Below are 13,673 nucleotides of genomic sequence, written 5' to 3'. Positions count from 1 at the left end.
CTTATTCTCCAAGACCAAATCCGTGGCCATTGAGTAGCAGAAATCTGCTGCTTAATCTTAATGCTCCAAATATCTCTCAAACTTGTTTTTGGTTTCTTATTCATATAGCCAGATATTAATTTATACCACCTGGCTGCCTGATGCCCCAGCAAATTTGTCTGGAAACAAAGGCCCAGCAAGCTATACTGATTTTTTAGATTTCACCAATCAGGGAACCCCTTCTGAATGGCTTGCTTCAACTGTAACCACTTATATATTTGAGATTTTGAAATACTGAATGATTGTTGCAGTTGTGAAAAATCAAGCATTTTCCCATTATATATCACATCATTTAGCATACGTATACCTACCTGCAACCAATGCTTCCAGAGGATCTTAGACTCGCCAATTTGAATCTTGGAGTTCAACCATAAGGACTGACTCGTGGATTTTTCTACTGGAATCTCTGTTAAGTTGTTAATAAATTTTAAGGTGCTCTATGTGGCAAATAAGATACTATTGTCCTTATAAATTCTGGGCAATTTGATACTCACCGTATGACATAATCTCATGACATAATCCAACCACTATGAAATACATTTGAGTGGCTAGTGGCATTTCTGAGGGTCTGAAGAACAGTAGTATTAGAGTGGATAATTAAGAGGTGGCCATTAATAGACCAACCTCCCGAGATTTGGTTGATATCTATCCTCTCATTCAATAGACACTTTGAAACATTAGTCATTAATTTATTATAATCTTAATGGGGACATAAGTTGCCATTCTAAGTAAAGCCAATCAGGGAGATGTTCCATGAGCTCAGGAAGGATTCAATGCATACCCTGATGCAGTATATAGGCCTGATGGTACCTATAAAAATTTGGGAAATTTACCCCACCGGGCACAATTGGTTAGGATACCTCTCTTAAAAACAAGGCTTATAATTCAGTTCTGAAAGTAATTGGGAGCTAAGGGCATGCTACCAAAAGAAAGGAACATGATTAAAATTTCTGGAGCCACAGAGGAGTTTGAATTATGGCTGTTTTAGAGAGATACAGCAAATGTACTTATATTGCTTACATATTAATTTACTTAAAAACCCCAAAATACTCATTTTATTATATAAACACAGAACTACTTTGTCTTCTCTCTATACCTTTACAAGGTTCTACAGAGTGGATGTGGTGGCTCGAGAGGACACCACTTTTGGGTCCTTGATTTTGTGGGCAAGCTCATCCTAGACATCTGACACTGCTTTGGTATTTCACCAAACATATAGACTCCTGTGTTTATGTAAACAGAATGAAAGATTAGGTTCTTACCTGGATAATCTTTCTGTTAATACACACAGGAATCTGGCCCGCCCTGTGGGTTTTGCAATATGCCTGCCTTCTGCCTTGGACAACTTGATAGCCCAGAATTGGAGTTCTTCTTCTGTCAGTTGGATGAACACCTGAGTAAATTATTAATAAAAGTACTAAATTAGTTGAGCTTTGGAGCTCCTTATGTGTTAGTGCTAGTTGCACACAGCAAGTTGGTTCATGGATACATTTATGTTGCAAGTTCATGCTAATTATTTTTCCTTTTCATTAGTTACAGAGCTGAACAGAAATGTATGATATCTCTGGGGAAGTTCCCCATGCCCCTCCTTCTCTCTTCTGTTACAGTGGAGATCGATTGTTTTGGTACAAACTGAAGAGGGCTCTATAATCCACTGGTAAAGGAGGAGGAGCTGAAATATGTGATTGACACCCTTCTGCAAACAGTTTGCGAGTACAGATTGATTACCTAACATACAGACTCCTGTGTGTATTAACAAAAAGAAGATTATCCAGGTAAGAATCTAATCTTTCATTGATCTGGGTATTAATCTGAAGCAAAGATCATGAAATTGATGATGTTTGGCTTATATCATGTTATATATTTTTGAAGTTGGTGTGTTTACTAGTTTTGATGCTGAAGAAACTGATCGTTTCAGAAATACAACTTCAGAATTAAGTCTCTATCAGTTTCAAAGATAAAATATGCTATAAAAGTAGCCTTGGTAAATGTCTCTTAGATATTTCCAAATGTTTTATCAGGTTAAAGCTTTCCAAAGGTCTCAGTATATCCATAGTCTTACAGAGAGATTGGAATATAATAAACTCTATGGGGATCATAATTAAAAAAAAGCCCTCCTGGCCCACGACCCCCTCTAACCCCCACTAAAATACGGGCAGGAGGGATCCCAGGTTCTCCTGCCCTTGGTGCAACCCCGACCGACCCCATGACCTCCCCACCCCCACCCCCTTCCCTGTACCTCAAAAAATGTTGGCTGGACAGACGGGTGCCAAGCCCGCACGGCAGGCCAGCCAGCGCAGAAATGGCCCAGGAGCCTTAGGCTCCTCTTGTGGGCAGGGCCTTAAGCACATGGGCCGGGTTGCATTGAGGGCAGGAGGGCCTGGGATCCCTCCTGCCTGAATTTTTGTGGGGGGTGGGGGTTAGAGGGGGTCGCGGGCCAGGAGTGTTTGGGCTCCCTCCTGGCCGGATCGTGTGGTGGGGGGAGGGGGGAGATCGCCGAGCCAGGAGGGCTTGGGCTCCCTCCTGGCAGGATCATTTGGTGGGGAGTTGGGGGGGGGGAAGATCGCTGGGCCAGGAGGGCTTGGGCTCCCTCCTGGCCCCAACGGATTTGGCCCAGGGGGGGTGATCGCGGGGCAGGAGGGCTTAGGCTCCCTCCTGCCCTGATAGTATCAGGGAGGTCAGGGGTGCCGCGGGGCAAGAGGGCTTGGGCTCCCTCTTGCCCCATCAAGTCGGGGAACGTCAGAGTGCCGCGGGGCAAGAGGGCTTGGGCTCCCTCTTGCCCCGATGTCGTCAGATGTGGGGGTTGGGTATCGTGGGGCAAGAGGCCTTGGCCTCCCTCTTGCCCCAATGTCATCGGAGGGGGGATTCTGTAACCAGTGTTGTTTTTGACAGACACCAGTTACAGAATCCAGCTTTTAGGCAAAGGACTGGCTCCTCCTTCGCCTAAAAGCCCTTGTTTTGAACGTTTGGGGCTTAGGCTTTTTTTAGGTTGATTATATGGTATAAGTTTAGACGTAGTGGTGGTCTGGGCGTTTAAACAGCTGAACATAGAGGCAGACCATTATTAAAAAAAACCCTCCTTTTGGATGTTTTTTTTATAATGGGCATTTTCCCTGCTTCTACTTTCAACGTTTAAGGCCTTAGGCCTAAAGGGGTCTTAGATGTTTTTTTTTATTATGCCCCTCCACGCATTTTAGGAATCTGATGAGATCTTAAAGTTCCCAACAAATATTTTTTTCACAATTTAATAAGGAGAAATCATGGTATTTGTGTGGAAAACCAATTACTGTTTCTAGTACAAGGGGGCACTCGGAGAAATTGAAAGGAGACAGGTTTAGGACAAATGCTAGGAAGTTCTTTTTCACCCAGAGGGTGGTAGATACATGGAACGCGCTTCCGGAGGCTGTGATAGGCAGGAGCACGTTACAGAGCTTCAAAGAAGGTTTGGATAGGATCCTAGAGGACAAAGGGATTGAGGGGTACAGATAGAAGTAGAGGTAGGTTATAGGGATAGGAGTAGAGGTAGGTTAAAGAAATAGGGACCACTGCTCAGGCAATAGGCCTGATGGGCCACCGTGGGAGTGGACCGCTGGGCGAGATGGACCTCTGGTCTGACTCAATGGAGGCAACTTCTTATGTTCTTAGTCCTCCATAGTTTCCATCTTCCTGTGTAGGACTGTATTATCCTTAGTCTGATATTACTCACCTTTCTCAGCAATTCCTTTCCAACTTCCCTTTACACGACCACTGAATAACAGCTTCTATTTACACTCTCATGTTCTTCAAATTTATGTGCAGTAGATAAAATCAGTGTTCAAATTAGGAGTCCCTTAGTATGCTGCCTTCAGGATGTAATCTTAACTCCATCCCTCCTTCATCTAATTTTTCTGTGTTTCTTTGTGATGATAAAGATACATCTTCACTGAAAGGAATGGCCTTCCGCGTCAGGTAATCGAGGCTAGTACCATGCTCGACTTCAAGGGACGATGGGACAGAGAGATGGGGTTGCTCCAGAGGAATGCTTAAAAGATGGATTCTCGAGGGAGGGAGGGTTCTTGAGTGGGCAGACTTGTTGGGCCGCCGGCCCTTTTCTGTCGTCATACTCTGTTTCTATAGTGGAGTATAGATATTCCTTATTTTCAAATGCACTTATACTTAAAAAATGTTGTCTGTTGGCATTCACACCTGCTGGTAGTCACACAAAACTGTCAGCTGGCTGCTTGTTTGGAGCACCGATTAAAGGGGGAATTGTGCTTAGTTCTCTGGTGCTCAAAACCACCTCAAAAATGATTTTAAAAAAGGGAGTTTTGGAGCAAAGTTCTTTAATTGGCTCCCCTAGGACATGCAGTTTTACAAAATCTGCTACTTACACATATAAATGGTGACATTTACATGTGTTGAGCATCCCCAATATTGAGCAAACGCCTTCATTTGGTCCTGGGGGGGGGGTGTAATTTATGATGGGTTAGCACCCCCAATCATTCTACAAAACTGGCTTCTCTGTGTGTAAGTGCTGTTGCTACATGTACACAATTTGTTCTTTTTTAAGGATCACTTTTGTAAAATGGCTGTTCTCAATGAATTTTTCTCCAAATAACATGTTTTTCCCACAGCCTTGTATGTATTTTATAAAAGGATCTGCATTGTGAACATCCTGACTGAGACATCCTTTCTTTGAGTTAGAAGCTGTATACAAAACTGGCCTGCCTGCTACCAGCCTAACTCTATATATAGATGCTGATAATTTGGTGCTAATTGGCATCAATTAAAATTTACATGCACATTTTTAGGCGCTAGGATCTGTGCATAAATTTTATGCACGGATCTGAAAAGAGGAGCATGGGTGGACTGGGGGCTTTCCTGGAATTTAAGCACAGTTTAAAAGAATAACGAAGATCCATGCATAATTTAGGTGCAAGACTTTGCACCAGGGTTTACTTGGTGTAACTCCTCACACCTAAAATTTGGTGCAGATCCTGGTGTCCAACATTATTTTATAAACTGCTCCCAATTTTGATCTGCAAATGGTAACACATTAAAATTTATGTAATTATCCAACATAATTTAAATGCAAAACAGGCAAAGAAAGATTACCGTATTTTCACGTAGATAACGCGCACCCGTGTAAAACGCGCACACGGGTATACCGCGCGGAAAACACAAATTTATGAAAAGAAATTTTTATATACCGCGCTCACGGGTATACCGCACAGGCTGCCCCGACTCTCCTCTGGCTGCCCCGACTCTCCTCTGGCTGCCCCGACTCTCCGTTCACCTGCCCCGACTCTCCGTTCACCTGCCCCGACTCTCCGTTCATCTGCCCCGACTCTCCGTTCACCTGCCCCGACTTTCCGTTCACCTGTCCCGACTCTCCTCTGGCTGCCCCGACTCTCCTCTGGCTGCCCTGACTTTCCGTTCGCTGCCCCGACTCTCCGTTCACCTGCCCCGACTCTCCGTTCACCTGCCCCGACTCTCCGTTCACCTGCCCCGACTTTCCGTTCGCTGCCCCGACTCTCCTCTGGCTGCCCTGACTTTCCGTTCGCTGCCCCGACTCTGCTCTGGTTGCCCCGACTCTCCGTTCACCCGCCCCGACTTTCCGTTCACTGCCCCGACTCCCCTCTGGCTGCCCCAACTCTCCGTTCACCCGCCCCGACTTTCCGTTCGCTGCCCCGACTCTCCTCTGGCTGCCCCGACTCTCCGTTCGCTGCCCCGACTCTCCTCTGGTTGCCCCGACTCTCCGTTCACCCGCCCTGACTTTTCGTTCACTGCCCTGACTCTCCTCTGGCTGCCCCGACTCTCCTCTGGCTGCCCCGACTTTCCGTTCGCTGCCACGACTCTCCTTTCACCCGCCCTGCCCTGCTCCCAGCTCTGTAAGCATGCGCAATAGTCTGAGCATGCTTGCCGCTTAGTTTTATGCGCCGGGTTGTGGGGGCGCGCTTTTGACCTGTCACCAAGGCGGTTTTTCTGGTGGTGTGCTTTTCACCACGTGGCTGTGGCCCCCCTCTATCTGGCCTTGTAATTTGCCCAGTGAATACTATTTTGATTATACAACAGCATCTCAGCCTTTGGGTAAGCCTATAAAAGATTAATGCTGCATGTAGAGTCCACATTTTAATTTGATCTCTTTAGATTGGTATTCTGCATTTATCTACCCGGTAGTAGAGTTTATCAATTAAATTTAAATTTACCGCCATAATGGCAGGAATGAGACGAAAGTCATATACAGCGGACTTTAAGCTTCAAGTCGTTGTGAAAGCTGAGGAAATAGGCAACCGGGCCGCAGCGAGAGAGTTTGATGTTGGAGAAACATCGGTGCGTGAATGGAGAAAAGATAAGAAGGAACTGGAGAAATGCAATCTGCGAAAACGGGTACATCGTGGGGCCAAACCAAAATGGCCTCAGCTGGAGGATGACTTGAAGCAGTGGATTCTGGCGAGAAGGGAGCAAAATCAATCAGTCTCTACTGTTGCGATTCAGATGAAGGCAAAACTACTTGCCAATGGAAGAGGAATACCTGACTTCAAAGCTGGCTTCACATGGATCTCAAAATTTATGAAAAGGAACGGACTATCAGTTAGAATGAGAACAACTGTTGGCCAGCGACTTCCAGATGACTGGCAGCAAAAATTGATTGATTTCCGTGACTTTGTCGCCAAAGAAATATCTGAACTTGGCATCACTGCAAAGGACGTCATCAACATGGATGAAATTCCAATGGCATTCGACATTCCAGCAACAAGAACCATAGCCCCCACAGGTACTAAATCTGTTGCCATCACCACAACTGGGCATGAAAGAACGTGTTTTACAGTCGTTCTTGGTTGCTCAGCTAGCGGGGTTAAGTTAAAGCCCATGCTCATTTTCAACAGGGTCACTATGCCCCGTGAAAAGCTGCCCACCAGTGTGGTTGTGCACTGCAACAAGAAGGGATGGATGGACTGCGACGTAATGAGATTGTGGGTAGATAAATGCTTTAGGGCAAGACAGGGTGGATTCTTTGCAAAAAAATCCTTGTTAATTTTTGATGCCATGGCTGCCCACAAAGAAAAAAATGTTCAGGCCTACATAATTCTACTCGTGCCCACATCGCTGTGATACCTGGAGGCCTGACGTGTAAGCTGCAACCACTTGACATCGCAGTGAATCATCCATTCAAGACTTTTATTAGAAAGGAGTGGGAGAGTGGATGCAGAGTGGCATGCATGAGTACACACCCACGGGGCGGCTGAAGCGGGCAACTTTCACAGAAATCTGCAAGTGGGTGGCTTCAGCATGGGACAAAATAACACCAGATACCATTCGAAACGGATTTAGAAAAGCGGGCATTGTTTATGAAACCAATGACACTACGGGTACTACCAGTGCAGCGGAAGGAGGCAACAACATGGATATCAGCGATGATATGACGATGATGACGATATTACTTCGGAAATAAACGAGGATCGTCTGCAGGCCGTGCTCACTTTATTTAATGACGATGATGACAATTCGGATTTTGATGGATTCAAATGACTGTGATGATGATGACTGAATAAACCTGTAAACTTTGTTTATTTACAACTTTACCGTAATTATGGTAACTGTATTTAGATTATTTTGTCCTCGATACTTCGTTTGATCTACCGGTTAATGTTATAGTTTATAAGAATGAACATGTAATTTCTGTTCTTGTTGCTGAATTCATACTCACTAACTCTAGATTAAAAGTTATACGGTTGTTTATAAGAATGAACAGTTTTTTTCTTTTCACGTGTTTGGTTGGAGGGTGTGTGAATGGTGCGTGAGTTCTCCTATGTCTGGTTGAGGTGGATTGAATTACCGGTATTTAGCTGAAGAAATTATGGTAAGTTAAACACCCCCCCCCCCTTCCATTCCATACACATTACGGTAATTCTCTTCCATTTTTGTTCCCATTATAAAAAACACTGATAAGTTTCCAGAAAAAAATACATTAAAATAAGAAGTGAAAACAAAGGCCCCTACAGATGAGAACATAACATAAGAATAGCCTAACTGGGTCAGTCCAATGGTCCATCATGCCCAGTAGCCCATTCTCATGGTAGCCAATCCAGGTCACTAATACCTGGTCAAAACCCAAAGAATAGCAAACATTCTATGCTACGGATCCAGGGCAAGCAGACGCTTCCCCCATGTCTTAATAACAGACTATGGACTTTTCCTCCAGGAATTTGTCCAAACCTTTTTAAAACCAGTAACGCTATCTGCTTTTACCATAACTTAAATCTTTCCTTCCAAACAGAGACCTTGCTAGATGTCAAATTCAGAAAGAACAAGGTAACTTCACAAGGACTTAGCTGTGCAGGAAATGTGAATCTCCTCATACACCCACCATATAGTGCAAAAATGTGCAAAGGTCTGTTTTTTTTCTTTCGATCACTACATAGCCTAATGCCACACAAATATATTCTGAAGGTCAATGCTAAGGTTAACAAAGTTTCCTTCCTTGGACCACAAGGAGATACTGACAAACCACAAGAAGAGATCCCAAAACAACTACGCAGGCACAACACCACTCAGTGTGTGAACCAGTTCAGTGGAGTGGACTACGGTAACTGGGGGGTGGAAATGGACCCGGAGTTTTCTCAGCAGAATTTCCCAGAACATCTCTTCCTCTCAACACATTGACATGCTGGTGGGTTTATTTTATAGCTTTTTCACTCCCTTCGGTCTGCCTGTCCCCCCTTGAAGTCCTGCCTGTCCCCCCTTGAAGTCCTGTCCCCCCTTGAAGGTCTGCCTGTCCCCCCTTGAAGTCCTGCCTGTCCCCCCTCAGAGGAGATATGATAGAGACCTTCAAGATCCTGAGGGGCATCGAAAAGGTTGACATGGACAGATTTTTCAATTTGAAAGAAACCACAAGAACAAGGGGTCACTCGATGAAATTGAAGGGGGGCAGGTTTAGAACAAACGCAAGGAAATTCTTTTTCACACAGAGGGTGGTGGACACATGGAACACCCTTCCTGAAGCCGTGATAGGAAATAGCACAGTACAGGGTTTCAAGGAAGACCTGGATAGGTTCCTGGAGGACAAAAGGATTGAGGGGTACAGATAAGAGCAGTGGAAGGTTTAGAGATAAGTGTAGAGGTAGGCATAAAATTAGTCAGGGACTGCTGCTCAGGCAATATGCCTGATGGGCCGCCGCGTGAGCGGACCGCTGGGCAGGATGGACCTCTGGTCTGCCCCGGCGGAGGCGACTACTTATGTACTTAAGTCCTGTCCCCCCTTGAAGTCCTGCCTGTCCCCCCTTGAAGTCCTGTCCCCCCTTGATGTCCTGTCCCCCCTTGAAGGTCTGCCTGTCCCCCCTTGAAGTCAGAGAAAGGGCGGGACCGCCGGAAGAGGAAGCAGCGCAGCAGGGCTCAGAGAAGGGGCAGGACCGCCGGCAGAGGAAACAGCTGGGCTCACTGGCATCCGGAAACAAGGTAGACAGCTTCTCCATGGGGGAGGGGGGAGACTGTGGGGGTGCGAGCGGTTCTTCGGGTGGGAGTGCGAGCGGTCCATCGGGGTGGGAGTGCGAGCGGTGGGGGTGCGAGCGGTCCTTCCGGATGATGAGTCAGGCGGGGTGGGAACTATGTAAAAAAAATTTTATATACCGCGCAAGGTTATGCACGGTTTGTAAAAACACGTATAACGCGTGCGTTATATGCGTGAAAATACGGTAGTCACAATTCTTTCACATATCCATCAATGTTATATGAAGCCCTTTTACTAAAGTGCATTAGCCAGTTATCTCTTGATTCTATATATGGCCCCCCAAATTGCATCAGATGCATTCTATAATTGAGTGCACATCTTAATTGATAAACAAGCAGTTAATTGATAACTGGGCACCAACAATCAATTTGACACCATTTGGCAATAAATTGGATTTACATGTGCATCTTGCTAAATGCTGTTCTGAAAAGGGGTGTGGCTGTGGGAGGGGAAAGGACGGGACATGGGCATTCACTAAAGATACACATACTATTATAGAATTTAAGGGATCCATGCCTAATTTATACATGAGGATTTACACCAAGTTTCAGTTCAATGGTATAAATCCTCTTTGGGCGCTGATCCCAGCACCCAACTTGGAGCGCCATTTTTAGAATATTACTCAGCATTCATTTAGTTCAGCGCACAAATTTACTTGGGTGCCTATAAGAAAATTTTCAAAAAACTAAGAGTGGTTCAAAACACTGCTGTTCGATTGATTTTTGGTTTGAAAAAATGGGACCAAGTTACTCCCTATTACCAAAAATTACATTGGTTATCGATAGAGGCTGGAGTTTTATTCAAATTTTCATTTTTCTGCTTCAAATCAATTTTTGGTATGTCTCCAGGTTACCTTGTTTACCATTTCTCCTTAAATGACTCAAATAAGCCTACATGTAAAGTCCAGCTATTTATATACCCTCCTGTCAAATTATGTCGTTTTAAGATATTTTTAGAGAGAACTCTCGCTTTTCAGGCAGCTAAATTGAATACCTGGTTTGGCAAAATTATGCTAGAGGTTCCATCTTACTATAATTTTAGAAAATTACTAAAAACACAGCTATTTGATAAGTTTGTAACTTAAGTGTTCTAATGTTAATACTTTTAATCTATAGGCATTATGTATTTTCTAGAAATAGCTTTTCTTGTATTGTAAATCGGCTGGATGTTCAGCCTTATCTTGCTGTGAACCACCTAGAAACTTTTACTAGTTTGGCGGTATACAAGAAATAAATTATTATCACTATTATTATTTGGGCCTTAATTTGCAAAATTAGTATGCACTGTCGGCGAACACATGCACTGACTTAACTTGCTTGCATGACAGCACATGCTAATTTATGGGTTAATTTGCATGCCATTTTGGGGGGTTAGAACTTGGGTGGCTTATGGACTGAGAATGGGCAGAGTTAGCGCATAATTATTACTGTGTGCTACCACTTGTGCAGTTAGTGTGGGGGTGCTTGCTACCTCCTCAAGAGCAGGCAGTAGGAATATTTGAAGTTAATACAGACAAACTTACTGGAGAATTCTATAAATGGCACCTAAAGTTAGATTCTAATTCTGTGCGCAAATTTCAGCATGAAAACACATTCCAGTGGTTGTAAGGTGCTAAAATGGGGCTGGAGTAGCAGATCAACATCAAAATAAACTTATGTACCCAGTTACAGGATAGTGCCTAAGTATAACCAGGCACAAATATAAGTCCTTGCACCCAAAGTTGGGCGTGGAATTTGTTGACCAATGGTATTCTATAAAGGACACTCATTCTAGAGTGTCCTTTTCAAAATAGCTCTGGACACCTTTAATTGAATCTGGCCCTTAATGTGTGGTAAAGAACTTTTATCCTAGGACAAGCAGGCAGCATATTCTCACATACGGGTGACGTCATCCACAGAGCCTGTTATGGACAGTTTCAAAAATACATTTTAAAGTTTTTAGAAACTTTGCAACTGCCCGCACCACACATGCGCGAGTGCCTTCCCACCTGACATTAGCTTACTTTACCTCAATTCTTCATTTTCTGTGGAGCGAAGAAGTGCTATTTTTTTGGACTCTGTCCAAAATTGCGTTGTCTTCCTGTCAATGTTTCTCTTTGTTGCCCTTCAGATTTCTTTCTTTCTTTTATTATTATAATGTTCTTCGGTCTGTTAAAAAAAAAAAAAAAAAATTATATTCTTTTGTACCTCAGTCATGCCATTGGGCCCTCTTTTTTCTACTTTGGCGTTTTGTTGACCTCGGTATCACCATTGAGTCTTTTGATTGAGATTTTTCAATCCATGTCTAACCTTTGAGCAGTTTCAAATAGTGCTGTCGGTGCCAGCGCCCTATTACAATCACTGGCCCACACAGTTGGTGCTTACAGTGTTTGGACCTGAGCGTCGAGTAGACACATATACTCGTCATTCTACACTACAGAAATGCTCGCTAAAGGCTCAACATATCCAGAAGGAAAAGCTGTTTGGCTCGGCCAGTGACTCCACTGATAAATCTGAGCCATCGGTACCACCGGTACCGGCATCAGTATCCTATGCTGTTCCTCCATCGGGCAAGCCTACTAAGAAGCCATCCTCTTCCCTACAAGCATAGCAGACCTCTACAGCATCGAGTCCCTTAATGCAGGCCAAGAGTCAACGCTATTGTTTGCCACAGCTCCTGGAGCCCCCTGACAAAAGTGAATGTCTTCACCCTATTTCAATTTATGATTTTTGACATTAGAAGAGTCACAGATATCCAGGTACTGGAACTGTAAAGCATCCCATATGTTAGCCCAGAAATCATTGAAGGCAGCTCCATTGTATTGGGAATCTGTCAGTGTCATCTATCCCAGTCTGGCCCTTCTATGTTCACATACATGCACAAATGCCAAATTCTATCTAAACACTATTCTGTAAATATGTGCATATCTTACAAGTAGGTGTACATGTAGATGAAGTCTGAGTAGAGCATGGGCAACAAATGGAATGGGATTTGATATACCACCTTTCTGTGACCACAAAGTGGTTTACATATTATATACAGGTACTTATTTTGTACCTGGGGCAATGGAGATTTAAGTGGTTTACTCAGAGTCACAAGGAGCTGCAGTGGGAGTTGAACATGGCTCCCTGGGGACTCAGGCTATTACACTAACCATTAGACTACTCCCATTTATGCATGTAATTTATGGAATGCTATAAGTTATGCATTTATCTCTGGCATTTAGGTGTGAGCACATACACCTGCTCTATGGATGGCATAAGTGCTTGTGCTTAAGTTATAGATATATGTTTTTGTTATAATTCTATAAAGTAAAGTAACCTCATACTTTTCTTTATGGAATATGTACCACATAAGAACCCTTTAGGTGCCTTAATATAGGTACACAGTTATAGAATTTTCCACATAATGGGCAGGACTAGGTTTATACATTTCAGTCTCATCAGGTAAAATTTTCTCATTCATTTAGAATATTTTGGCTTCATTTGGCATTGTACATTGCACAATGTTTCAGTATGTTTGTTCCTTGCATCATTTCCTCCTTGCGAAAATCCACAGTTTTCTGGAACATTGGATGTTTCTTTTTTTAACTCAGCATAATTGGCATCAGCCAGAAGCTTGTTCTTAATCTCTTCAAGGAGTCATTGGGGTACTGGAGTATTGGATTTTCCTGCAAAAGAGCTTCTCTGCTTGGGACAGTTTGGTGTGATTAGTATTTCAAACTGCTTAACCAGGGTTTATCCAACAGCATTTGTTCTTCTCTTCAGGCAACACTTGGTTAGCAAATTCAGGATTAGTTGTATTCAGCATCTCTGGATACTTTTCATCCAGATTTTCATGCCAGATCGAGAGAACGAGAGCTAGAAGGCCTTGAGCATGCGCAGATGCTCAAGGCCCGGCCCAGGCAAGAGGCGGGAGCTTGCTTTCACTCTCACAACCAGCAGAAGGGGTAAGGAGCGTGTTTGAGAGGAAGGGCGGGCGGATGCCGCTTTCAGCACGGGGGTGCGATGCGGTTCTCGTGGGAGGGGGGGAGGCGTTTGCAGGGGGGTTTGCGATGCCGGTTCGGGGGGTGCAATGCCAGTTAGAGTGGGGGGGGGAGAGGTGCTTGCATATCGGAACATGCTCGGTTTGCAAGGCAAAAGTTTGAGTGTTTTGCTCGTCTTGC

General features: G+C 44.1%; 1 long non-coding RNA gene across 1 annotated transcript in view; it reads right to left on the bottom strand.

Annotated features, from left to right (window-relative positions):
• Window positions 1–1,301: 1,301 nt before the first annotated feature.
• LOC117352336 overlaps window positions 1,302–13,673 on the bottom strand; it is a 75,917-nt gene continuing 63,545 nt past the window's right edge. The window contains exons 2-3 of the long non-coding RNA XR_004537664.1: window positions 11,537–11,676; window positions 1,302–1,432 (exon numbers count right to left, since the gene is read on the bottom strand). This is a non-coding gene — a long non-coding RNA (uncharacterized LOC117352336). The remainder of the gene's footprint in view (window positions 1,433–11,536; window positions 11,677–13,673) is intronic.

Source organism: Geotrypetes seraphini, chromosome 1 (genome assembly GCF_902459505.1).
Source record: "Geotrypetes seraphini chromosome 1, aGeoSer1.1, whole genome shotgun sequence".
Taxonomy (NCBI): Eukaryota; Metazoa; Chordata; class Amphibia; order Gymnophiona; family Dermophiidae; genus Geotrypetes; species Geotrypetes seraphini.
Note: the sequence above shows the minus strand (reverse complement) of the source record. Positions and strands in the feature narration are given on the sequence as shown.